General features: G+C 43.2%; 20 non-coding genes across 20 annotated transcripts; all 20 read right to left on the reverse strand.

Moving 5' to 3' along the window:
* Positions 1-449: 449 nt before the first annotated feature.
* trnal-aag (transfer RNA leucine (anticodon AAG)) lies at positions 450-531 on the reverse strand. The gene has a single exon. It is a non-coding gene; the product is annotated as a tRNA-Leu (tRNA).
* A 678-nt stretch (positions 532-1,209) lies between these two features.
* trnal-aag (transfer RNA leucine (anticodon AAG)) lies at positions 1,210-1,291 on the reverse strand. Its single transcript has one exon. It is a non-coding gene; the product is annotated as a tRNA-Leu (tRNA).
* A 1,434-nt stretch (positions 1,292-2,725) lies between these two features.
* On the reverse strand, positions 2,726-2,807 carry trnal-aag (transfer RNA leucine (anticodon AAG)). Its single transcript has one exon. It is a non-coding gene; the product is annotated as a tRNA-Leu (tRNA).
* A 1,434-nt stretch (positions 2,808-4,241) lies between these two features.
* Positions 4,242-4,323, reverse strand: trnal-aag (transfer RNA leucine (anticodon AAG)). The gene has a single exon. It is a non-coding gene; the product is annotated as a tRNA-Leu (tRNA).
* Positions 4,324-5,005: 682 nt separating this feature from the next.
* On the reverse strand, positions 5,006-5,087 carry trnal-uag (transfer RNA leucine (anticodon UAG)). The gene has a single exon. It is a non-coding gene; the product is annotated as a tRNA-Leu (tRNA).
* A 691-nt stretch (positions 5,088-5,778) lies between these two features.
* Positions 5,779-5,860, reverse strand: trnal-aag (transfer RNA leucine (anticodon AAG)). Its single transcript has one exon. It is a non-coding gene; the product is annotated as a tRNA-Leu (tRNA).
* A 1,434-nt stretch (positions 5,861-7,294) lies between these two features.
* Positions 7,295-7,376, reverse strand: trnal-aag (transfer RNA leucine (anticodon AAG)). Its single transcript has one exon. It is a non-coding gene; the product is annotated as a tRNA-Leu (tRNA).
* A 682-nt stretch (positions 7,377-8,058) lies between these two features.
* On the reverse strand, positions 8,059-8,140 carry trnal-uag (transfer RNA leucine (anticodon UAG)). The gene has a single exon. It is a non-coding gene; the product is annotated as a tRNA-Leu (tRNA).
* A 691-nt stretch (positions 8,141-8,831) lies between these two features.
* On the reverse strand, positions 8,832-8,913 carry trnal-aag (transfer RNA leucine (anticodon AAG)). The gene has a single exon. It is a non-coding gene; the product is annotated as a tRNA-Leu (tRNA).
* A 678-nt stretch (positions 8,914-9,591) lies between these two features.
* Positions 9,592-9,673, reverse strand: trnal-aag (transfer RNA leucine (anticodon AAG)). Its single transcript has one exon. It is a non-coding gene; the product is annotated as a tRNA-Leu (tRNA).
* Positions 9,674-11,867: 2,194 nt separating this feature from the next.
* On the reverse strand, positions 11,868-11,949 carry trnal-aag (transfer RNA leucine (anticodon AAG)). Its single transcript has one exon. It is a non-coding gene; the product is annotated as a tRNA-Leu (tRNA).
* A 2,198-nt stretch (positions 11,950-14,147) lies between these two features.
* On the reverse strand, positions 14,148-14,229 carry trnal-uag (transfer RNA leucine (anticodon UAG)). The gene has a single exon. It is a non-coding gene; the product is annotated as a tRNA-Leu (tRNA).
* Positions 14,230-14,920: 691 nt separating this feature from the next.
* Positions 14,921-15,002, reverse strand: trnal-aag (transfer RNA leucine (anticodon AAG)). The gene has a single exon. It is a non-coding gene; the product is annotated as a tRNA-Leu (tRNA).
* A 678-nt stretch (positions 15,003-15,680) lies between these two features.
* On the reverse strand, positions 15,681-15,762 carry trnal-aag (transfer RNA leucine (anticodon AAG)). The gene has a single exon. It is a non-coding gene; the product is annotated as a tRNA-Leu (tRNA).
* Positions 15,763-17,960: 2,198 nt separating this feature from the next.
* Positions 17,961-18,042, reverse strand: trnal-uag (transfer RNA leucine (anticodon UAG)). Its single transcript has one exon. It is a non-coding gene; the product is annotated as a tRNA-Leu (tRNA).
* A 691-nt stretch (positions 18,043-18,733) lies between these two features.
* Positions 18,734-18,815, reverse strand: trnal-aag (transfer RNA leucine (anticodon AAG)). Its single transcript has one exon. It is a non-coding gene; the product is annotated as a tRNA-Leu (tRNA).
* A 1,434-nt stretch (positions 18,816-20,249) lies between these two features.
* Positions 20,250-20,331, reverse strand: trnal-aag (transfer RNA leucine (anticodon AAG)). The gene has a single exon. It is a non-coding gene; the product is annotated as a tRNA-Leu (tRNA).
* A 682-nt stretch (positions 20,332-21,013) lies between these two features.
* Positions 21,014-21,095, reverse strand: trnal-uag (transfer RNA leucine (anticodon UAG)). The gene has a single exon. It is a non-coding gene; the product is annotated as a tRNA-Leu (tRNA).
* Positions 21,096-21,786: 691 nt separating this feature from the next.
* trnal-aag (transfer RNA leucine (anticodon AAG)) lies at positions 21,787-21,868 on the reverse strand. Its single transcript has one exon. It is a non-coding gene; the product is annotated as a tRNA-Leu (tRNA).
* Positions 21,869-22,546: 678 nt separating this feature from the next.
* trnal-aag (transfer RNA leucine (anticodon AAG)) lies at positions 22,547-22,628 on the reverse strand. The gene has a single exon. It is a non-coding gene; the product is annotated as a tRNA-Leu (tRNA).
* Positions 22,629-24,049: the final 1,421 nt, after the last annotated feature.

Genomic DNA, 24,049 nt, shown 5'->3' on the forward strand with positions numbered 1-24,049 from the left:
CTTTCAGCAGTAGGTGAGTTCATGTTCAGAAGGAAAGGGAGACATAGCAGTGTAAAAAGGATTACTTTAGCAGAGGATGGTTTCGATCCATCGACCTCTGGGTTATGGGCCCAGCACGCTTCCGCTGCGCCACTCTGCTCTTGTTTATTGAAATAATTTCATACGAACATAGTCTTTGGTTTTAATAGGTTTTATCAGCAGTTGAATCGACTGGACAAGGAGGAAGTTATTGGTAAATGTGAAGTTATGTGCCCCAATCTGAAGGTGCACATCTTAACTCTTACCTTGTTTGAAAACCAGACAGGAGAAAAAGAAAATTACCTCCTGTACACCTCATGTGATATCCCATATGCTACAAAGCTCAGGTGGCTGTTGCAGTTTTGAACAACAAGAGATCCTCTTATAGTAGATAAGCTGCACGTAGCCAATACATTCAACTGACAGTCTATTGGCAGTGGTGGGATTTGAACCCACGCCTCCTGAGAGACTGGAGCCTTAATCCAGCGCCTTTGACCACTCGGCCACACTACCGTTGGGAACTAGATTTTACCCAAACAAACCGGAGGGGGTTAGATGTAAATGACACTTTGGCGACAATTGGACAATCTTAACGAAGACACACATGGAAGATTATTAGAAACTTCAAACACATATCCTGTGGGAGTATAGAGCTTTACTCGAGATCAAAGACCACAAAAATGTCAGCCAAGTTCAGGGCTTCAGCTCTTGGGTCAATTCTGTCACATTTTCAACTTCAAAAGCAAGTCACTTTCAGCAGGAGATGAGTTAATGTTTAAAAGGCAAGGACAAGGGGAACATAACAGATAACATGGGAGTTGATAAAGGATTCCTTTAGCAGAGGATGGTTTCGATCCATCGACCTCTGGGTTATGGGCCCAGCACGCTTCCGCTGCGCCACTCTGCTCTTGTTTATTGAAATAATTTCATACGGACATAGTCTTTGGTTTTAATAGGTTTTATCAGCAGTTGAATCGACTGGACAAGGAGGAAGTTATTGGTAAATGTGAAGTTATGTGCCCCAATCTGAAGGTGCACATCTTAACTCTTACCTCGTTTGAAAACCAGACAGGAGAAAAAGAAAATTACCCCCTGTACACCCCATATGCTACAAAGCTCAGCTGGCTGTTGCAGTTTTCTACAACTAGTAGATAAGCTGCACGTAGCCAATACATTCAACTGACAGTCTATTGGCAGTGGTGGGATTTGAACCCACGCCTCCTGAGAGACTGGAGCCTTAATCCAGCGCCTTTGACCACTCGGCCACACTACCGTTGGGAACAAGATTTTACCCAAGTAAACCGGAGGGGGTTAGATGTAAATGACACTTTGGCGACAATTGGACAATCTTAACGAAGACACACATGGAAGAACATTAGAAACTTCAAACACATATCCTGTGGGAGTATAGAGCTTTACTCGAGATCAAAGACCACAAAAATGTCAGCCAAGTTCAGGGCTTCAGCTCTTGGGTCAATTCTGTCACATTTTCAACTTCAAAAGGAAGTCACTTTCAGCAGGAGATGAGTTAATGTTTAGAAGGCAAGGACAAGGGAAACATAACAGATAACATGGGAGTTGATAAAGGATTCCTTTAGCAGAAGATGGTTTCGATCCATCGACCTCTGGGTTATGGGCCCAGCACGCTTCCGCTGCGCCACTCTGCTCTTTCACAATGAAACAGTTTCATATGAACACAGTCCATTGTTTCAATGGGTTGGCTTAGCAGTTAAATCAAGTGGACTCAGCGAAAAATACAGGCAAATGTGACTCAATGGGAAGGCGCCCTGTGTTACCTTGTTTGAAAACCAGACTGAAGGAATAGAAAATCACCTCCTGTATGGACATTGCACATGCTACGAAGCTCAGCTGGCTCTTGCAGTTTTCAACAACAACAGATCTTACAGTAGAAAGTACTACAAGTAGCCAACACATACATGCAAATAGCAGTCGATTGGCAGTGGTGGGATTTGAACCCACGCCTCCTGAGAGACTGGAGCCTAAATCCATACTACCATTAATTGTGATTTTACCCAAACAATTCTGAGTCGTCTGAATGAAAAGTCCACTTTGACGACAATTGGACAATCAAATCGAAGAAACACATGGAAGAACATTCGAAACTTCAAACACATACCCTCTGGGAGTATAGAGCTTGACTCAAGATCAAAAGACCACTAAACTATCAGCCAAGTTCAGGGCTTTAGCTCTTGGGTCAATTCTGTCATATTATCAACTTCAAAAGCCAAAGCAAGTCACTTTCAGCAGTAGGTGAGTTCATGTTCAGAAGGAAAGGGAGACATAGCAGTGTAAAAAGGATTACTTTAGCAGAGGATGGTTTCGATCCATCGACCTCTGGGTTATGGGCCCAGCACGCTTCCGCTGCGCCACTCTGCTCTTGTTTATTGAAATAATTTCATACGAACATAGTCTTTGGTTTTAATAGGTTTTATCAGCAGTTGAATCGACTGGACAAGGAGGAAGTTATTGGTAAATGTGAAGTTATGTGCCCCAATCTGAAGGTGCACATCTTAACTCTTACCTTGTTTGAAAACCAGACAGGAGAAAAAGAAAATTACCTCCTGTACACCTCATGTGATATCCCATATGCTACAAAGCTCAGGTGGCTGTTGCAGTTTTGAACAACAAGAGATCCTCTTATAGTAGATAAGCTGCACGTAGCCAATACATTCAACTGACAGTCTATTGGCAGTGGTGGGATTTGAACCCACGCCTCCTGAGAGACTGGAGCCTTAATCCAGCGCCTTTGACCACTCGGCCACACTACCGTTGGGAACAAGATTTTACCCAAGTAAACCGGAGGGGGTTAGATGTAAATGACACTTTGGCGACAATTGGACAATCTTAACGAAGACACACATGGAAGAACATTAGAAACTTCAAACACATATCCTGTGGGAGTATAGAGCTTTACTCGAGATCAAAGACCACAAAAATGTCAGCCAAGTTCAGGGCTTCAGCTCTTGGGTCAATTCTGTCACATTTTCAACTTCAAAAGGAAGTCACTTTCAGCAGGAGATGAGTTAATGTTTAGAAGGCAAGGACAAGGGAAACATAACAGATAACATGGGAGTTGATAAAGGATTCCTTTAGCAGAAGATGGTTTCGATCCATCGACCTCTGGGTTATGGGCCCAGCACGCTTCCGCTGCGCCACTCTGCTCTTTCACAATGAAACAGTTTCATATGAACACAGTCCATTGTTTCAATGGGTTGGCTTAGCAGTTAAATCAAGTGGACTCAGCGAAAAATACAGGCAAATGTGACTCAATGGGAAGGCGCCCTGTGTTACCTTGTTTGAAAACCAGACTGAAGGAATAGAAAATCACCTCCTGTATGGACATTGCACATGCTACGAAGCTCAGCTGGCTCTTGCAGTTTTCAACAACAACAGATCTTACAGTAGAAAGTACTACAAGTAGCCAACACATACATGCAAATAGCAGTCGATTGGCAGTGGTGGGATTTGAACCCACGCCTCCTGAGAGACTGGAGCCTAAATCCATACTACCATTAATTGTGATTTTACCCAAACAATTCTGAGTCGTTTGAATGAAAAGTCCACTTTGACGACAATTGGACAATCAAATCGAAGAAACACATGGAAGAACATTCGAAACTTCAAACACATACCCTGTGGGAGTATAGAGCTTGACTCAAGATCAAAAGACCACTAAACTATCAGCCAAGTTCCGGGCTTTAGCTCTTGGGTCAATTCTGTCATATTATCAACTTCAAAAGCCAAAGCAAGTCACTTTCAGCAGTAGGTGAGTTCATGTTCAGAAGGAAAGGGAGACATAGCAGTATAAAAAGGATTCCTTTAGCAGAGGATGGTTTCGATCCATCGACCTCTGGGTTATGGGCCCAGCACGCTTCCGCTGCGCCACTCTGCTCTTGTTTATTGAAATAATTTCATACGGACATAGTCTTTGGTTTTAATAGGTTTTATCAGCAGTTGAATCGACTGGACAAGGAGGAAGTTATTGGTAAATGTGAAGTTATGTGCCCCAATCTGAAGGTGCACATCTTAACTCTTACCTCGTTTGAAAACCAGACAGGAGAAAAAGAAAATTACCTCCTGTACACCTCATGTGATATCCCATATGCTACAAAGCTCAGCTGGCTGTTGCAGTTTTGAACAACAAGAGATCCTCTTATAGTAGATAAGCTGCACGTAGCCAATACATTCAACTGACAGTCTATTGGCAGTGGTGGGATTTGAACCCACGCCTCCTGAGAGACTGGAGCCTTAATCCAGCGCCTTTGACCACTCGGCCACACTACCGTTGGGAAATAGATTTTACCCAAACAAACCGGAGGGGGTTAGATGTAAATGACACTTTGGCGACAATTGGACAATCTTAACGAAGACACAGATGGAAGAACATTAGAAACTTCAAACACATATCCTGTGGGAGTATAGAGCTTTACTCGAGATCAAAGCCCACAAAAATATCAGCCAAGTTCAGGGCTTCAGCTCTTGGGTCAATTCTGTCACATTTTCAACTTCAAAAGCAAGTCACTTTCAGCAGGAGATGAGTTAATGTTTAGAAGGCAAGGACAAGAGGAACATAACAGATAACATGGGAGTTGATAAAGGATTCCTTTAGCAGAGGATGGTTTCGATCCATCGACCTCTGGGTTATGGGCCCAGCACGCTTCCGCTGCGCCACTCTGCTGTTTTACAATGAAACAGTTTCATATGAACACAGTCCATTGTTTCAATGGGTTGGCTTAGCAGTTAAATCAAGTGGACTCAGCGAAAAATACAGGCAAATGTGACTCAATGGGAAGGCGCCCTGTGTTACCTTGTTTGAAAACCAGACTGAAGGAATAGAAAATCACCTCCTGTATGGACATTGCACATGCTACGAAGCTCAGCTGGCTCTTGCAGTTTTCAACAACAACAGATCTTACAGTAGAAAGTACTACAAGTAGCCAACACATACAAGCAAATAGCAGTTGATTGGCAGTGGTGGGATTTGAACCCACGCCTCCTGAGAGACTGGAGCCTAAATCCAGCGCCTTAGACCACTCGGCCACACTACCATTAAATCTGATTTTACCCAAACAATTCTGAGTCGTCTGAATGAAAAGTCCACTTTGACGACAATTGGACAATCAAATCGAAGAAACACATGGAAGAACATTCGAAACTTCAAACACATACCCTCTGGGAGTATAGAGCTTGACTCAAGATCAAAAGACCACTAAACTATCAGCCAAGTTCAGGGCTTTAGCTCTTGGGTCAATTCTGTCATATTATCAACTTCAAAAGCCAAAGCAAGTCACTTTCAGCAGTAGGTGAGTTCATGTTCAGAAGGAAAGGGAGACATAGCAGTGTAAAAAGGATTACTTTAGCAGAGGATGGTTTCGATCCATCGACCTCTGGGTTATGGGCCCAGCACGCTTCCGCTGCGCCACTCTGCTCTTGTTTATTGAAATAATTTCATACGAACATAGTCTTTGGTTTTAATAGGTTTTATCAGCAGTTGAATCGACTGGACAAGGAGGAAGTTATTGGTAAATGTGAAGTTATGTGCCCCAATCTGAAGGTGCACATCTTAACTCTTACCTTGTTTGAAAACCAGACAGGAGAAAAAGAAAATTACCTCCTGTACACCTCATGTGATATCCCATATGCTACAAAGCTCAGGTGGCTGTTGCAGTTTTGAACAACAAGAGATCCTCTTATAGTAGATAAGCTGCACGTAGCCAATACATTCAACTGACAGTCTATTGGCAGTGGTGGGATTTGAACCCACGCCTCCTGAGAGACTGGAGCCTTAATCCAGCGCCTTTGACCACTCGGCCACACTACCGTTGGGAACAAGATTTTACCCAAGTAAACCGGAGGGGGTTAGATGTAAATGACACTTTGGCGACAATTGGACAATCTTAACGAAGACACACATGGAAGAACATTAGAAACTTCAAACACATATCCTGTGGGAGTATAGAGCTTTACTCGAGATCAAAGACCACAAAAATGTCAGCCAAGTTCAGGGCTTCAGCTCTTGGGTCAATTCTGTCACATTTTCAACTTCAAAAGGAAGTCACTTTCAGCAGGAGATGAGTTAATGTTTAGAAGGCAAGGACAAGGGAAACATAACAGATAACATGGGAGTTGATAAAGGATTCCTTTAGCAGAAGATGGTTTCGATCCATCGACCTCTGGGTTATGGGCCCAGCACGCTTCCGCTGCGCCACTCTGCTCTTTCACAATGAAACAGTTTCATATGAACACAGTCCATTGTTTCAATGGGTTGGCTTAGCAGTTAAATCAAGTGGACTCAGCGAAAAATACAGGCAAATGTGACTCAATGGGAAGGCGCCCTGTGTTACCTTGTTTGAAAACCAGACTGAAGGAATAGAAAATCACCTCCTGTATGGACATTGCACATGCTACGAAGCTCAGCTGGCTCTTGCAGTTTTCAACAACAACAGATCTTACAGTAGAAAGTACTACAAGTAGCCAACACATACATGCAAATAGCAGTCGATTGGCAGTGGTGGGATTTGAACCCACGCCTCCTGAGAGACTGGAGCCTAAATCCATACTACCATTAATTGTGATTTTACCCAAACAATTCTGAGTCGTTTGAATGAAAAGTCCACTTTGACGACAATTGGACAATCAAATCGAAGAAACACATGGAAGAACATTCGAAACTTCAAACACATACCCTGTGGGAGTATAGAGCTTGACTCAAGATCAAAAGACCACTAAACTATCAGCCAAGTTCCGGGCTTTAGCTCTTGGGTCAATTCTGTCATATTATCAACTTCAAAAGCCAAAGCAAGTCACTTTCAGCAGTAGGTGAGTTCATGTTCAGAAGGAAAGGGAGACATAGCAGTATAAAAAGGATTCCTTTAGCAGAGGATGGTTTCGATCCATCGACCTCTGGGTTATGGGCCCAGCACGCTTCCGCTGCGCCACTCTGCTCTTGTTTATTGAAATAATTTCATACGGACATAGTCTTTGGTTTTAATAGGTTTTATCAGCAGTTGAATCGACTGGACAAGGAGGAAGTTATTGGTAAATGTGAAGTTATGTGCCCCAATCTGAAGGTGCACATCTTAACTCTTACCTCGTTTGAAAACCAGACAGGAGAAAAAGAAAATTACCTCCTGTACACCTCATGTGATATCCCATATGCTACAAAGCTCAGCTGGCTGTTGCAGTTTTGAACAACAAGAGATCCTCTTATAGTAGATAAGCTGCACGTAGCCAATACATTCAACTGACAGTCTATTGGCAGTGGTGGGATTTGAACCCACGCCTCCTGAGAGACTGGAGCCTTAATCCAGCGCCTTTGACCACTCGGCCACACTACCGTTGGGAAATAGATTTTACCCAAACAAACCGGAGGGGGTTAGATGTAAATGACACTTTGGCGACAATTGGACAATCTTAACGAAGACACAGATGGAAGAACATTAGAAACTTCAAACACATATCCTGTGGGAGTATAGAGCTTTACTCGAGATCAAAGCCCACAAAAATATCAGCCAAGTTCAGGGCTTCAGCTCTTGGGTCAATTCTGTCACATTTTCAACTTCAAAAGCAAGTCACTTTCAGCAGGAGATGAGTTAATGTTTAGAAGGCAAGGACAAGAGGAACATAACAGATAACATGGGAGTTGATAAAGGATTCCTTTAGCAGAGGATGGTTTCGATCCATCGACCTCTGGGTTATGGGCCCAGCACGCTTCCGCTGCGCCACTCTGCTGTTTTACAATGAAACAGTTTCATATGAACACAGTCCATTGTTTCAATGGGTTGGCTTAGCAGTTAAATCAAGTGGACTCAGCGAAAAATACAGGCAAATGTGACTCAATGGGAAGGCGCCCTGTGTTACCTTGTTTGAAAACCAGACTGAAGGAATAGAAAATCACCTCCTGTATGGACATTGCACATGCTACGAAGCTCAGCTGGCTCTTGCAGTTTTCAACAACAACAGATCTTACAGTAGAAAGTACTACAAGTAGCCAACACATACAAGCAAATAGCAGTTGATTGGCAGTGGTGGGATTTGAACCCACGCCTCCTGAGAGACTGGAGCCTAAATCCAGCGCCTTAGACCACTCGGCCACACTACCATTAAATCTGATTTTACCCAAACAATTCTGAGTCGTCTGAATGAAAAGTCCACTTTGACGACAATTGGACAATCAAATCGAAGAAACACATGGAAGAACATTCGAAACTTCAAACACATACCCTCTGGGAGTATAGAGCTTGACTCAAGATCAAAAGACCACTAAACTATCAGCCAAGTTCAGGGCTTTAGCTCTTGGGTCAATTCTGTCATATTATCAACTTCAAAAGCCAAAGCAAGTCACTTTCAGCAGTAGGTGAGTTCATGTTCAGAAGGAAAGGGAGACATAGCAGTGTAAAAAGGATTACTTTAGCAGAGGATGGTTTCGATCCATCGACCTCTGGGTTATGGGCCCAGCACGCTTCCGCTGCGCCACTCTGCTCTTGTTTATTGAAATAATTTCATACGAACATAGTCTTTGGTTTTAATAGGTTTTATCAGCAGTTGAATCGACTGGACAAGGAGGAAGTTATTGGTAAATGTGAAGTTATGTGCCCCAATCTGAAGGTGCACATCTTAACTCTTACCTTGTTTGAAAACCAGACAGGAGAAAAAGAAAATTACCTCCTGTACACCTCATGTGATATCCCATATGCTACAAAGCTCAGGTGGCTGTTGCAGTTTTGAACAACAAGAGATCCTCTTATAGTAGATAAGCTGCACGTAGCCAATACATTCAACTGACAGTCTATTGGCAGTGGTGGGATTTGAACCCACGCCTCCTGAGAGACTGGAGCCTTAATCCAGCGCCTTTGACCACTCGGCCACACTACCGTTGGGAACTAGATTTTACCCAAACAAACCGGAGGGGGTTAGATGTAAATGACACTTTGGCGACAATTGGACAATCTTAACGAAGACACACATGGAAGATTATTAGAAACTTCAAACACATATCCTGTGGGAGTATAGAGCTTTACTCGAGATCAAAGACCACAAAAATGTCAGCCAAGTTCAGGGCTTCAGCTCTTGGGTCAATTCTGTCACATTTTCAACTTCAAAAGCAAGTCACTTTCAGCAGGAGATGAGTTAATGTTTAAAAGGCAAGGACAAGGGGAACATAACAGATAACATGGGAGTTGATAAAGGATTCCTTTAGCAGAGGATGGTTTCGATCCATCGACCTCTGGGTTATGGGCCCAGCACGCTTCCGCTGCGCCACTCTGCTCTTGTTTATTGAAATAATTTCATACGGACATAGTCTTTGGTTTTAATAGGTTTTATCAGCAGTTGAATCGACTGGACAAGGAGGAAGTTATTGGTAAATGTGAAGTTATGTGCCCCAATCTGAAGGTGCACATCTTAACTCTTACCTCGTTTGAAAACCAGACAGGAGAAAAAGAAAATTACCCCCTGTACACCCCATATGCTACAAAGCTCAGCTGGCTGTTGCAGTTTTCTACAACTAGTAGATAAGCTGCACGTAGCCAATACATTCAACTGACAGTCTATTGGCAGTGGTGGGATTTGAACCCACGCCTCCTGAGAGACTGGAGCCTTAATCCAGCGCCTTTGACCACTCGGCCACACTACCGTTGGGAACAAGATTTTACCCAAGTAAACCGGAGGGGGTTAGATGTAAATGACACTTTGGCGACAATTGGACAATCTTAACGAAGACACACATGGAAGAACATTAGAAACTTCAAACACATATCCTGTGGGAGTATAGAGCTTTACTCGAGATCAAAGACCACAAAAATGTCAGCCAAGTTCAGGGCTTCAGCTCTTGGGTCAATTCTGTCACATTTTCAACTTCAAAAGGAAGTCACTTTCAGCAGGAGATGAGTTAATGTTTAGAAGGCAAGGACAAGGGAAACATAACAGATAACATGGGAGTTGATAAAGGATTCCTTTAGCAGAAGATGGTTTCGATCCATCGACCTCTGGGTTATGGGCCCAGCACGCTTCCGCTGCGCCACTCTGCTCTTTCACAATGAAACAGTTTCATATGAACACAGTCCATTGTTTCAATGGGTTGGCTTAGCAGTTAAATCAAGTGGACTCAGCGAAAAATACAGGCAAATGTGACTCAATGGGAAGGCGCCCTGTGTTACCTTGTTTGAAAACCAGACTGAAGGAATAGAAAATCACCTCCTGTATGGACATTGCACATGCTACGAAGCTCAGCTGGCTCTTGCAGTTTTCAACAACAACAGATCTTACAGTAGAAAGTACTACAAGTAGCCAACACATACATGCAAATAGCAGTCGATTGGCAGTGGTGGGATTTGAACCCACGCCTCCTGAGAGACTGGAGCCTAAATCCATACTACCATTAATTGTGATTTTACCCAAACAATTCTGAGTCGTTTGAATGAAAAGTCCACTTTGACGACAATTGGACAATCAAATCGAAGAAACACATGGAAGAACATTCGAAACTTCAAACACATACCCTGTGGGAGTATAGAGCTTGACTCAAGATCAAAAGACCACTAAACTATCAGCCAAGTTCCGGGCTTTAGCTCTTGGGTCAATTCTGTCATATTATCAACTTCAAAAGCCAAAGCAAGTCACTTTCAGCAGTAGGTGAGTTCATGTTCAGAAGGAAAGGGAGACATAGCAGTATAAAAAGGATTCCTTTAGCAGAGGATGGTTTCGATCCATCGACCTCTGGGTTATGGGCCCAGCACGCTTCCGCTGCGCCACTCTGCTCTTGTTTATTGAAATAATTTCATACGGACATAGTCTTTGGTTTTAATAGGTTTTATCAGCAGTTGAATCGACTGGACAAGGAGGAAGTTATTGGTAAATGTGAAGTTATGTGCCCCAATCTGAAGGTGCACATCTTAACTCTTACCTCGTTTGAAAACCAGACAGGAGAAAAAGAAAATTACCTCCTGTACACCTCATGTGATATCCCATATGCTACAAAGCTCAGCTGGCTGTTGCAGTTTTGAACAACAAGAGATCCTCTTATAGTAGATAAGCTGCACGTAGCCAATACATTCAACTGACAGTCTATTGGCAGTGGTGGGATTTGAACCCACGCCTCCTGAGAGACTGGAGCCTTAATCCAGCGCCTTTGACCACTCGGCCACACTAGCGTTGGGAAATAGATTTTACCCAAACAAACCGGAGGGGGTTAGATGTAAATGACACTTTGGCGACAATTGGACAATCTTAACGAAGACACAGATGGAAGAACATTAGAAACTTCAAACACATATCCTGTGGGAGTATAGAGCTTTACTCGAGATCAAAGCCCACAAAAATATCAGCCAAGTTCAGGGCTTCAGCTCTTGGGTCAATTCTGTCACATTTTCAACTTCAAAAGCAAGTCACTTTCAGCAGGAGATGAGTTAATGTTTAGAAGGCAAGGACAAGAGGAACAGAACAGATAACATGGGAGTTGATAAAGGATTCCTTTAGCAGAGGATGGTTTCGATCCATCGACCTCTGGGTTATGGGCCCAGCACGCTTCCGCTGCGCCACTCTGCTCTTGTTTATTGAAATAATTTCATACGGACATAGTCTTTGGTTTTAATAGGTTTTATCAGCAGTTGAATCGACTGGACAAGGAGGAAGTTATTGGTAAATGTGAAGTTATGTGCCCCAATCTGAAGGTGCACATCTTAACTCTTACCTCGTTTGAAAACCAGACAGGAGAAAAAGAAAATTACCCCCTGTACACCCCATATGCTACAAAGCTCAGCTGGCTGTTGCAGTTTTCTACAACTAGTAGATAAGCTGCACGTAGCCAATACATTCAACTGACAGTCTATTGGCAGTGGTGGGATTTGAACCCACGCCTCCTGAGAGACTGGAGCCTTAATCCAGCGCCTTTGACCACTCGGCCACACTACCGTTGGGAACAAGATTTTACCCAAGTAAACCGGAGGGGGTTAGATGTAAATGACACTTTGGCGACAATTGGACAATCTTAACGAAGACACACATGGAAGAACATTAGAAACTTCAAACACATATCCTGTGGGAGTATAGAGCTTTACTCGAGATCAAAGACCACAAAAATGTCAGCCAAGTTCAGGGCTTCAGCTCTTGGGTCAATTCTGTCACATTTTCAACTTCAAAAGGAAGTCACTTTCAGCAGGAGATGAGTTAATGTTTAGAAGGCAAGGACAAGGGAAACATAACAGATAACATGGGAGTTGATAAAGGATTCCTTTAGCAGAAGATGGTTTCGATCCATCGACCTCTGGGTTATGGGCCCAGCACGCTTCCGCTGCGCCACTCTGCTCTTTCACAATGAAACAGTTTCATATGAACACAGTCCATTGTTTCAATGGGTTGGCTTAGCAGTTAAATCAAGTGGACTCAGCGAAAAATACAGGCAAATGTGACTCAATGGGAAGGCGCCCTGTGTTACCTTGTTTGAAAACCAGACTGAAGGAATAGAAAATCACCTCCTGTATGGACATTGCACATGCTACGAAGCTCAGCTGGCTCTTGCAGTTTTCAACAACAACAGATCTTACAGTAGAAAGTACTACAAGTAGCCAACACATACATGCAAATAGCAGTCGATTGGCAGTGGTGGGATTTGAACCCACGCCTCCTGAGAGACTGGAGCCTAAATCCATACTACCATTAATTGTGATTTTACCCAAACAATTCTGAGTCGTTTGAATGAAAAGTCCACTTTGACGACAATTGGACAATCAAATCGAAGAAACACATGGAAGAACATTCGAAACTTCAAACACATACCCTGTGGGAGTATAGAGCTTGACTCAAGATCAAAAGACCACTAAACTATCAGCCAAGTTCCGGGCTTTAGCTCTTGGGTCAATTCTGTCATATTATCAACTTCAAAAGCCAAAGCAAGTCACTTTCAGCAGTAGGTGAGTTCATGTTCAGAAGGAAAGGGAGACATAGCAGTATAAAAAGGATTCCTTTAGCAGAGGATGGTTTCGATCCATCGACCTCTGGGTTATGGGCCCAGCACGCTTCCGCTGCGCCACTCTGCTCTTGTTTATTGAAATAATTTCATACGGACATAGTCTTTGGTTTTAATAGGTTTTATCAGCAGTTGAATCGACTGGACAAGGAGGAAGTTATTGGTAAATGTGAAGTTATGTGCCCCAATCTGAAGGTGCACATCTTAACTCTTACCTCGTTTGAAAACCAGACAGGAGAAAACGAAAATTACCTCCTGTACACCTCATGTGATATCCCATATGCTACAAAGCTCAGCTGGCTGTTGCAGTTTTGAACAACAAGAGATCCTCTTATAGTAGATAAGCTGCACGTAGCCAATACATTCAACTGACAGTCTATTGGCAGTGGTGGGATTTGAACCCACGCCTCCTGAGAGACTGGAGCCTTAATCCAGCGCCTTTGACCACTCGGCCACACTAGCGTTGGGAAATAGATTTTACCCAAACAAACCGGAGGGGGTTAGATGTAAATGACACTTTGGCGACAATTGGACAATCTTAACGAAGACACAGATGGAAGAACATTAGAAACTTCAAACACATATCCTGTGGGAGTATAGAGCTTTACTCGAGATCAAAGCCCACAAAAATATCAGCCAAGTTCAGGGCTTCAGCTCTTGGGTCAATTCTGTCACATTTTCAACTTCAAAAGCAAGTCACTTTCAGCAGGAGATGAGTTAATGTTTAGAAGGCAAGGACAAGAGGAACATAACAGATAACATGGGAGTTGATAAAGGATTCCTTTAGCAGAGGATGGTTTCGATCCATCGACCTCTGGGTTATGGGCCCAGCACGCTTCCGCTGCGCCACTCTGCTGTTTTACAATGAAACAGTTTCATATGAACACAGTCCATTGTTTCAATGGGTTGGCTTAGCAGTTAAATCAAGTGGACTCAGCGAAAAATACAGGCAAATGTGACTCAATGGGAAGGCGCCCTGTGTTACCTTGTTTGAAAACCAGACTGAAGGAATAGAAAATCACCTCCTGTATGGACATTGCACATGCTACGAAGCTCAGCTGGCTCTTGCAGTTTTCAACAACAACAGATCTTACAGTAGAAAGTACTACAAGTAGCCAACACATACAAGCAAATAGCAGTTGATTGGCAGTGGTGGGATTTGAACCCACGCCTCCTGAGAGACTGGAGCCTAAATCCAGCGCCTTAGACCACTCGGCCACACTACCATTAAATCTGATTTTACCCAAACAATTCTGAGTCGTCTGAATGAAAAGTCCACTTTGACGACAATTGGACAATCAAATCGAAGAAACACATGGAAGAACATTCGAAACTTCAAACACATACCCTCTGGGAGTATAGAGCTTGACTCAAGATCAAAAGACCACTAAACTATCAGCCAAGTTCAGGGCTTTAGCTCTTGGGTCAATTCTGTCATATTATCAACTTCAAAAGCCAAAGCAAGTCACTTTCAGCAGTAGGTGAGTTCATGTTCAGAAGGAAAGGGAGACATAGCAGTGTAAAAAGGATTACTTTAGCAGAGGATGGTTTCGATCCATCGACCTCTGGGTTATGGGCCCAGCACGCTTCCGCTGCGCCACTCTGCTCTTGTTTATTGAAATAATTTCATACGAACATAGTCTTTGGTTTTAATAGGTTTTATCAGCAGTTGAATCGACTGGACAAGGAGGAAGTTATTGGTAAATGTGAAGTTATGTGCCCCAATCTGAAGGTGCACATCTTAACTCTTACCTTGTTTGAAAACCAGACAGGAGAAAAAGAAAATTACCTCCTGTACACCTCATGTGATATCCCATATGCTACAAAGCTCAGGTGGCTGTTGCAGTTTTGAACAACAAGAGATCCTCTTATAGTAGATAAGCTGCACGTAGCCAATACATTCAACTGACAGTCTATTGGCAGTGGTGGGATTTGAACCCACGCCTCCTGAGAGACTGGAGCCTTAATCCAGCGCCTTTGACCACTCGGCCACACTACCGTTGGGAACTAGATTTTACCCAAACAAACCGGAGGGGGTTAGATGTAAATGACACTTTGGCGACAATTGGACAATCTTAACGAAGACACACATGGAAGATTATTAGAAACTTCAAACACATATCCTGTGGGAGTATAGAGCTTTACTCGAGATCAAAGACCACAAAAATGTCAGCCAAGTTCAGGGCTTCAGCTCTTGGGTCAATTCTGTCACATTTTCAACTTCAAAAGCAAGTCACTTTCAGCAGGAGATGAGTTAATGTTTAAAAGGCAAGGACAAGGGGAACATAACAGATAACATGGGAGTTGATAAAGGATTCCTTTAGCAGAGGATGGTTTCGATCCATCGACCTCTGGGTTATGGGCCCAGCACGCTTCCGCTGCGCCACTCTGCTCTTGTTTATTGAAATAATTTCATACGGACATAGTCTTTGGTTTTAATAGGTTTTATCAGCAGTTGAATCGACTGGACAAGGAGGAAGTTATTGGTAAATGTGAAGTTATGTGCCCCAATCTGAAGGTGCACATCTTAACTCTTACCTCGTTTGAAAACCAGACAGGAGAAAAAGAAAATTACCCCCTGTACACCCCATATGCTACAAAGCTCAGCTGGCTGTTGCAGTTTTCTACAACTAGTAGATAAGCTGCACGTAGCCAATACATTCAACTGACAGTCTATTGGCAGTGGTGGGATTTGAACCCACGCCTCCTGAGAGACTGGAGCCTTAATCCAGCGCCTTTGACCACTCGGCCACACTACCGTTGGGAACAAGATTTTACCCAAGTAAACCGGAGGGGGTTAGATGTAAATGACACTTTGGCGACAATTGGACAATCTTAACGAAGACACACATGGAAGAACATTAGAAACTTCAAACACATATCCTGTGGGAGTATAGAGCTTTACTCGAGATCAAAGACCACAAAAATGTCAGCCAAGTTCAGGGCTTCAGCTCTTGGGTCAATTCTGTCACATTTTCAACTTCAAAAGGAAGTCACTTTCAGCAGGAGATGAGTTAATGTTTAGAAGGCAAGGACAAGGGAAACATAACAGATAACATGGGAGTTGATAAAGGATTCCTTTAGCAGAAGATGGTTTCGATCCATCGACCTCTGGGTTATGGGCCCAGCACGCTTCCGCTGCGCCACTCTGCTCTTTCACAATGAAACAGTTTCATATGAACACAGTCCATTGTTTCAATGGGTTGGCTTAGCAGTTAAATCAAGTGGACTCAGCGAAAAATACAGGCAAATGTGACTCAATGGGAAGGCGCCCTGTGTTACCTTGTTTGAAAACCAGACTGAAGGAATAGAAAATCACCTCCTGTATGGACATTGCACATGCTACGAAGCTCAGCTGGCTCTTGCAGTTTTCAACAACAACAGATCTTACAGTAGAAAGTACTACAAGTAGCCAACACATACATGCAAATAGCAGTCGATTGGCAGTGGTGGGATTTGAACCCACGCCTCCTGAGAGACTGGAGCCTAAATCCATACTACCATTAATTGTGATTTTACCCAAACAATTCTGAGTCGTTTTAATGAAAAGTCCACTTTGACGACAATTGGACAATCAAATCGAAGAAACACATGGAAGAACATTCGAAACTTCAAACACATACCCTGTGGGAGTATAGAGCTTGACTCAAGATCAAAAGACCACTAAACTATCAGCCAAGTTCCGGGCTTTAGCTCTTGGGTCAATTCTGTCATATTATCAACTTCAAAAGCCAAAGCAAGTCACTTTCAGCAGTAGGTGAGTTCATGTTCAGAAGGAAAGGGAGACATAGCAGTATAAAAAGGATTCCTTTAGCAGAGGATGGTTTCGATCCATCGACCTCTGGGTTATGGGCCCAGCACGCTTCCGCTGCGCCACTCTGCTCTTGTTTATTGAAATAATTTCATACGGACATAGTCTTTGGTTTTAATAGGTTTTATCAGCAGTTGAATCGACTGGACAAGGAGGAAGTTATTGGTAAATGTGAAGTTATGTGCCCCAATCTGAAGGTGCACATCTTAACTCTTACCTCGTTTGAAAACCAGACAGGAGAAAAAGAAAATTACCTCCTGTACACCTCATGTGATATCCCATATGCTACAAAGCTCAGCTGGCTGTTGCAGTTTTGAACAACAAGAGATCCTCTTATAGTAGATAAGCTGCACGTAGCCAATACATTCAACTGACAGTCTATTGGCAGTGGTGGGATTTGAACCCACGCCTCCTGAGAGACTGGAGCCTTAATCCAGCGCCTTTGACCACTCGGCCACACTAGCGTTGGGAAATAGATTTTACCCAAACAAACCGGAGGGGGTTAGATGTAAATGACACTTTGGCGACAATTGGACAATCTTAACGAAGACACAGATGGAAGAACATTAGAAACTTCAAACACATATCCTGTGGGAGTATAGAGCTTTACTCGAGATCAAAGCCCACAAAAATATCAGCCAAGTTCAGGGCTTCAGCTCTTGGGTCAATTCTGTCACATTTTCAACTTCAAAAGCAAGTCACTTTCAGCAGGAGATGAGTTAATGTTTAGAAGGCAAGGACAAGAGGAACATAACAGATAACATGGGAGTTGATAAAGGATTCCTTTAGCAGAGGATGGTTTCGATCCATCGACCTCTGGGTTATGGGCCCAGCACGCTTCCGCTGCGCCACTCTGCTGTTTTACAATGAAACAGTTTCATATGAACACAGTCCATTGTTTCAATGGGTTGGCTTAGCAGTTAAATCAAGTGGACTCAGCGAAAAATACAGGCAAATGTGACTCAATGGGAAGGCGCCCTGTGTTACCTTGTTTGAAAACCAGACTGAAGGAATAGAAAATAACCTCCTGTATGGACATTGCACATGCTACGAAGCTCAGCTGGCTCTTGCAGTTTTCAACAACAACAGATCTTACAGTAGAAAGTACTACAAGTAGCCAACACATACAAGCAAATAGCAGTTGATTGGCAGTGGTGGGATTTGAACCCACGCCTCCTGAGAGACTGGAGCCTAAATCCAGCGCCTTAGACCACTCGGCCACACTACCATTAAATCTGATTTTACCCAAACAATTCTGAGTCGTCTGAATGAAAAGTCCACTTTGACGACAATTGGACAATCAAATCGAAGAAACACATGGAAGAACATTCGAAACTTCAAACACATACCCTCTGGGAGTATAGAGCTTGACTCAAGATCAAAAGACCACTAAACTATCAGCCAAGTTCAGGGCTTTAGCTCTTGGGTCAATTCTGTCATATTATCAACTTCAAAAGCCAAAGCAAGTCACTTTCAGCAGTAGGTGAGTTCATGTTCAGAAGGAAAGGGAGACATAGCAGTGTAAAAAGGATTACTTTAGCAGAGGATGGTTTCGATCCATCGACCTCTGGGTTATGGGCCCAGCACGCTTCCGCTGCGCCACTCTGCTCTTGTTTATTGAAATAATTTCATACGAACATAGTCTTTGGTTTTAATAGGTTTTATCAGCAGTTGAATCGACTGGACAAGGAGGAAGTTATTGGTAAATGTGAAGTTATGTGCCCCAATCTGAAGGTGCACATCTTAACTCTTACCTTGTTTGAAAACCAGACAGGAGAAAAAGAAAATTACCTCCTGTACACCTCATGTGATATCCCATATGCTACAAAGCTCAGGTGGCTGTTGCAGTTTTGAACAACAAGAGATCCTCTTATAGTAGATAAGCTGCACGTAGCCAATACATTCAACTGACAGTCTATTGGCAGTGGTGGGATTTGAACCCACGCCTCCTGAGAGACTGGAGCCTTAATCCAGCGCCTTTGACCACTCGGCCACACTACCGTTGGGAACAAGATTTTACCCAAGTAAACCGGAGGGGGTTAGATGTAAATGACACTTTGGCGACAATTGGACAATCTTAACGAAGACACACATGGAAGAACATTAGAAACTTCAAACACATATCCTGTGGGAGTATAGAGCTTTACTCGAGATCAAAGACCACAAAAATGTCAGCCAAGTTCAGGGCTTCAGCTCTTGGGTCAATTCTGTCACATTTTCAACTTCAAAAGGAAGTCACTTTCAGCAGGAGATGAGTTAATGTTTAGAAGGCAAGGACAAGGGAAACATAACAGATAACATGGGAGTTGATAAAGGATTCCTTTAGCAGAAGATGGTTTCGATCCATCGACCTCTGGGTTATGGGCCCAGCACGCTTCCGCTGCGCCACTCTGCTCTTTCACAATGAAACAGTTTCATATGAACACAGTCCATTGTTTCAATGGGTTGGCTTAGCAGTTAAATCAAGTGGACTCAGCGAAAAATACAGGCAAATGTGACTCAATGGGAAGGCGCCCTGTGTTACCTTGTTTGAAAACCAGACTGAAGGAATAGAAAATCACCTCCTGTATGGACATTGCACATGCTACGAAGCTCAGCTGGCTCTTGCAGTTTTCAACAACAACAGATCTTACAGTAGAAAGTACTACAAGTAGCCAACACATACATGCAAATAGCAGTCGATTGGCAGTGGTGGGATTTGAACCCACGCCTCCTGAGAGACTGGAGCCTAAATCCATACTACCATTAATTGTGATTTTACCCAAACAATTCTGAGTCGTTTGAATGAAAAGTCCACTTTGACGACAATTGGACAATCAAATCGAAGAAACACATGGAAGAACATTCGAAACTTCAAACACATACCCTGTGGGAGTATAGAGCTTGACTCAAGATCAAAAGACCACTAAACTATCAGCCAAGTTCCGGGCTTTAGCTCTTGGGTCAATTCTGTCATATTATCAACTTCAAAAGCCAAAGCAAGTCACTTTCAGCAGTAGGTGAGTTCATGTTCAGAAGGAAAGGGAGACATAGCAGTATAAAAAGGATTCCTTTAGCAGAGGATGGTTTCGATCCATCGACCTCTGGGTTATGGGCCCAGCACGCTTCCGCTGCGCCACTCTGCTCTTGTTTATTGAAATAATTTCATACGGACATAGTCTTTGGTTTTAATAGGTTTTATCAGCAGTTGAATCGACTGGACAAGGAGGAAGTTATTGGTAAATGTGAAGTTATGTGCCCCAATCTGAAGGTGCACATCTTAACTCTTACCTCGTTTGAAAACCAGACAGGAGAAAAAGAAAATTACCTCCTGTACACCTCATGTGATATCCCATATGCTACAAAGCTCAGCTGGCTGTTGCAGTTTTGAACAACAAGAGATCCTCTTATAGTAGATAAGCTGCACGTAGCCAATACATTCAACTGACAGTCTATTGGCAGTGGTGGGATTTGAACCCACGCCTCCTGAGAGACTGGAGCCTTAATCCAGCGCCTTTGACCACTCGGCCACACTACCGTTGGGAAATAGATTTTACCCAAACAAACCGGAGGGGGTTAGATGTAAATGACACTTTGGCGACAATTGGACAATCTTAACGAAGACACAGATGGAAGAACATTAGAAACTTCAAACACATATCCTGTGGGAGTATAGAGCTTTACTCGAGATCAAAGCCCACAAAAATATCAGCCAAGTTCAGGGCTTCAGCTCTTGGGTCAATTCTGTCACATTTTCAACTTCAAAAGCAAGTCACTTTCAGCAGGAGATGAGTTAATGTTTAGAAGGCAAGGACAAGAGGAACATAACAGATAACATGGGAGTTGATAAAGGATTCCTTTAGCAGAGGATGGTTTCGATCCATCGACCTCTGGGTTATGGGCCCAGCACGCTTCCGCTGCGCCACTCTGCTGTTTTACAATGAAACAGTTTCATATGAACACAGTCCATTGTTTCAATGGGTTGGCTTAGCAGTTAAATCAAGTGGACTCAGCGAAAAATACAGGCAAATGTGACTCAATGGGAAGGCGCCCTGTGTTACCTTGTTTGAAAACCAGACTGAAGGAATAGAAAATCACCTCCTGTATGGACATTGCACATGCTACGAAGCTCAGCTGGCTCTTGCAGTTTTCAACAACAACAGATCTTACAGTAGAAAGTACTACAAGTAGCCAACACATACAAGCAAATAGCAGTTGATTGGCAGTGGTGGGATTTGAACCCACGCCTCCTGAGAGACTGGAGCCTAAATCCAGCGCCTTAGACCACTCGGCCACACTACCATTAAATCTGATTTTACCCAAACAATTCTGAGTCGTCTGAATGAAAAGTCCACTTTGACGACAATTGGACAATCAAATCGAAGAAACACATGGAAGAACATTCGAAACTTCAAACACATACCCTCTGGGAGTATAGAGCTTGACTCAAGATCAAAAGACCACTAAACTATCAGCCAAGTTCAGGGCTTTAGCTCTTGGGTCAATTCTGTCATATTATCAACTTCAAAAGCCAAAGCAAGTCACTTTCAGCAGTAGGTGAGTTCATGTTCAGAAGGAAAGGGAGACATAGCAGTGTAAAAAGGATTACTTTAGCAGAGGATGGTTTCGATCCATCGACCTCTGGGTTATGGGCCCAGCACGCTTCCGCTGCGCCACTCTGCTCTTGTTTATTGAAATAATTTCATACGAACATAGTCTTTGGTTTTAATAGGTTTTATCAGCAGTTGAATCGACTGGACAAGGAGGAAGTTATTGGTAAATGTGAAGTTATGTGCCCCAATCTGAAGGTGCACATCTTAACTCTTACCTTGTTTGAAAACCAGACAGGAGAAAAAGAAAATTACCTCCTGTACACCTCATGTGATATCCCATATGCTACAAAGCTCAGGTGGCTGTTGCAGTTTTGAACAACAAGAGATCCTCTTATAGTAGATAAGCTGCACGTAGCCAATACATTCAACTGACAGTCTATTGGCAGTGGTGGGATTTGAACCCACGCCTCCTGAGAGACTGGAGCCTTAATCCAGCGCCTTTGACCACTCGGCCACACTACCGTTGGGAACTAGATTTTACCCAAACAAACCGGAGGGGGTTAGATGTAAATGACACTTTGGCGACAATTGGACAATCTTAACGAAGACACACATGGAAGATTATTAGAAACTTCAAACACATATCCTGTGGGAGTATAGAGCTTTACTCGAGATCAAAGACCACAAAAATGTCAGCCAAGTTCAGGGCTTCAGCTCTTGGGTCAATTCTGTCACATTTTCAACTTCAAAAGCAAGTCACTTTCAGCAGGAGATGAGTTAATGTTTAAAAGGCAAGGACAAGGGGAACATAACAGATAACATGGGAGTTGATAAAGGATTCCTTTAGCAGAGGATGGTTTCGATCCATCGACCTCTGGGTTATGGGCCCAGCACGCTTCCGCTGCGCCACTCTGCTCTTGTTTATTGAAATAATTTCATACGGACATAGTCTTTGGTTTTAATAGGTTTTATCAGCAGTTGAATCGACTGGACAAGGAGGAAGTTATTGGTAAATGTGAAGTTATGTGCCCCAATCTGAAGGTGCACATCTTAACTCTTACCTCGTTTGAAAACCAGACAGGAGAAAATGAAAATTACCCCCTGTACACCCCATATGCTACAAAGCTCAGCTGGCTGTTGCAGTTTTCTACAACTAGTAGATAAGCTGCACGTAGCCAATACATTCAACTGACAGTCTATTGGCAGTGGTGGGATTTGAACCCACGCCTCCTGAGAGACTGGAGCCTTAATCCAGCGCCTTTGACCACTCGGCCACACTACCGTTGGGAACAAGATTTTACCCAAGTAAACCGGAGGGGGTTAGATGTAAATGACACTTTGGCGACAATTGGACAATCTTAACGAAGACACACATGGAAGAACATTAGAAACTTCAAACACATATCCTGTGGGAGTATAGAGCTTTACTCGAGATCAAAGACCACAAAAATGTCAGCCAAGTTCAGGGCTTCAGCTCTTGGGTCAATTCTGTCACATTTTCAACTTCAAAAGGAAGTCACTTTCAGCAGGAGATGAGTTAATGTTTAGAAGGCAAGGACAAGGGAAACATAACAGATAACATGGGAGTTGATAAAGGATTCCTTTAGCAGAAGATGGTTTCGATCCATCGACCTCTGGGTTATGGGCCCAGCACGCTTCCGCTGCGCCACTCTGCTCTTTCACAATGAAACAGTTTCATATGAACACAGTCCATTGTTTCAATGGGTTGGCTTAGCAGTTAAATCAAGTGGACTCAGCGAAAAATACAGGCAAATGTGACTCAATGGGAAGGCGCCCTGTGTTACCTTGTTTGAAAACCAGACTGAAGGAATAGAAAATCACCTCCTGTATGGACATTGCACATGCTACGAAGCTCAGCTGGCTCTTGCAGTTTTCAACAACAACAGATCTTACAGTAGAAAGTACTACAAGTAGCCAACACATACATGCAAATAGCAGTCGATTGGCAGTGGTGGGATTTGAACCCACGCCTCCTGAGAGACTGGAGCCTAAATCCATACTACCATTAATTGTGATTTTACCCAAACAATTCTGAGTCGTTTGAATGAAAAGTCCACTTTGACGACAATTGGACAATCAAATCGAAGAAACACATGGAAGAACATTCGAAACTTCAAACACATACCCTGTGGGAGTATAGAGCTTGACTCAAGATCAAAAGACCACTAAACTATCAGCCAAGTTCCGGGCTTTAGCTCTTGGGTCAATTCTGTCATATTATCAACTTCAAAAGCCAAAGCAAGTCACTTTCAGCAGTAGGTGAGTTCATGTTCAGAAGGAAAGGGAGACATAGCAGTATAAAAAGGATTCCTTTAGCAGAGGATGGTTTCGATCCATCGACCTCTGGGTTATGGGCCCAGCACGCTTCCGCTGCGCCACTCTGCTCTTGTTTATTGAAATAATTTCATACGGACATAGTCTTTGGTTTTAATAGGTTTTATCAGCAGTTGAATCGACTGGACAAGGAGGAAGTTATTGGTAAATGTGAAGTTATGTGCCCCAATCTGAAGGTGCACATCTTAACTCTTACCTCGTTTGAAAACCAGACAGGAGAAAAAGAAAATTACCTCCTGTACACCTCATGTGATATCCCATATGCTACAAAGCTCAGCTGGCTGTTGCAGTTTTGAACAACAAGAGATCCTCTTATAGTAGATAAGCTGCACGTAGCCAATACATTCA

This window comes from Pleuronectes platessa, chromosome 8, assembly GCF_947347685.1.
Source record: "Pleuronectes platessa chromosome 8, fPlePla1.1, whole genome shotgun sequence".
In the NCBI taxonomy this organism is placed as follows: Eukaryota; Metazoa; Chordata; class Actinopteri; order Pleuronectiformes; family Pleuronectidae; genus Pleuronectes; species Pleuronectes platessa.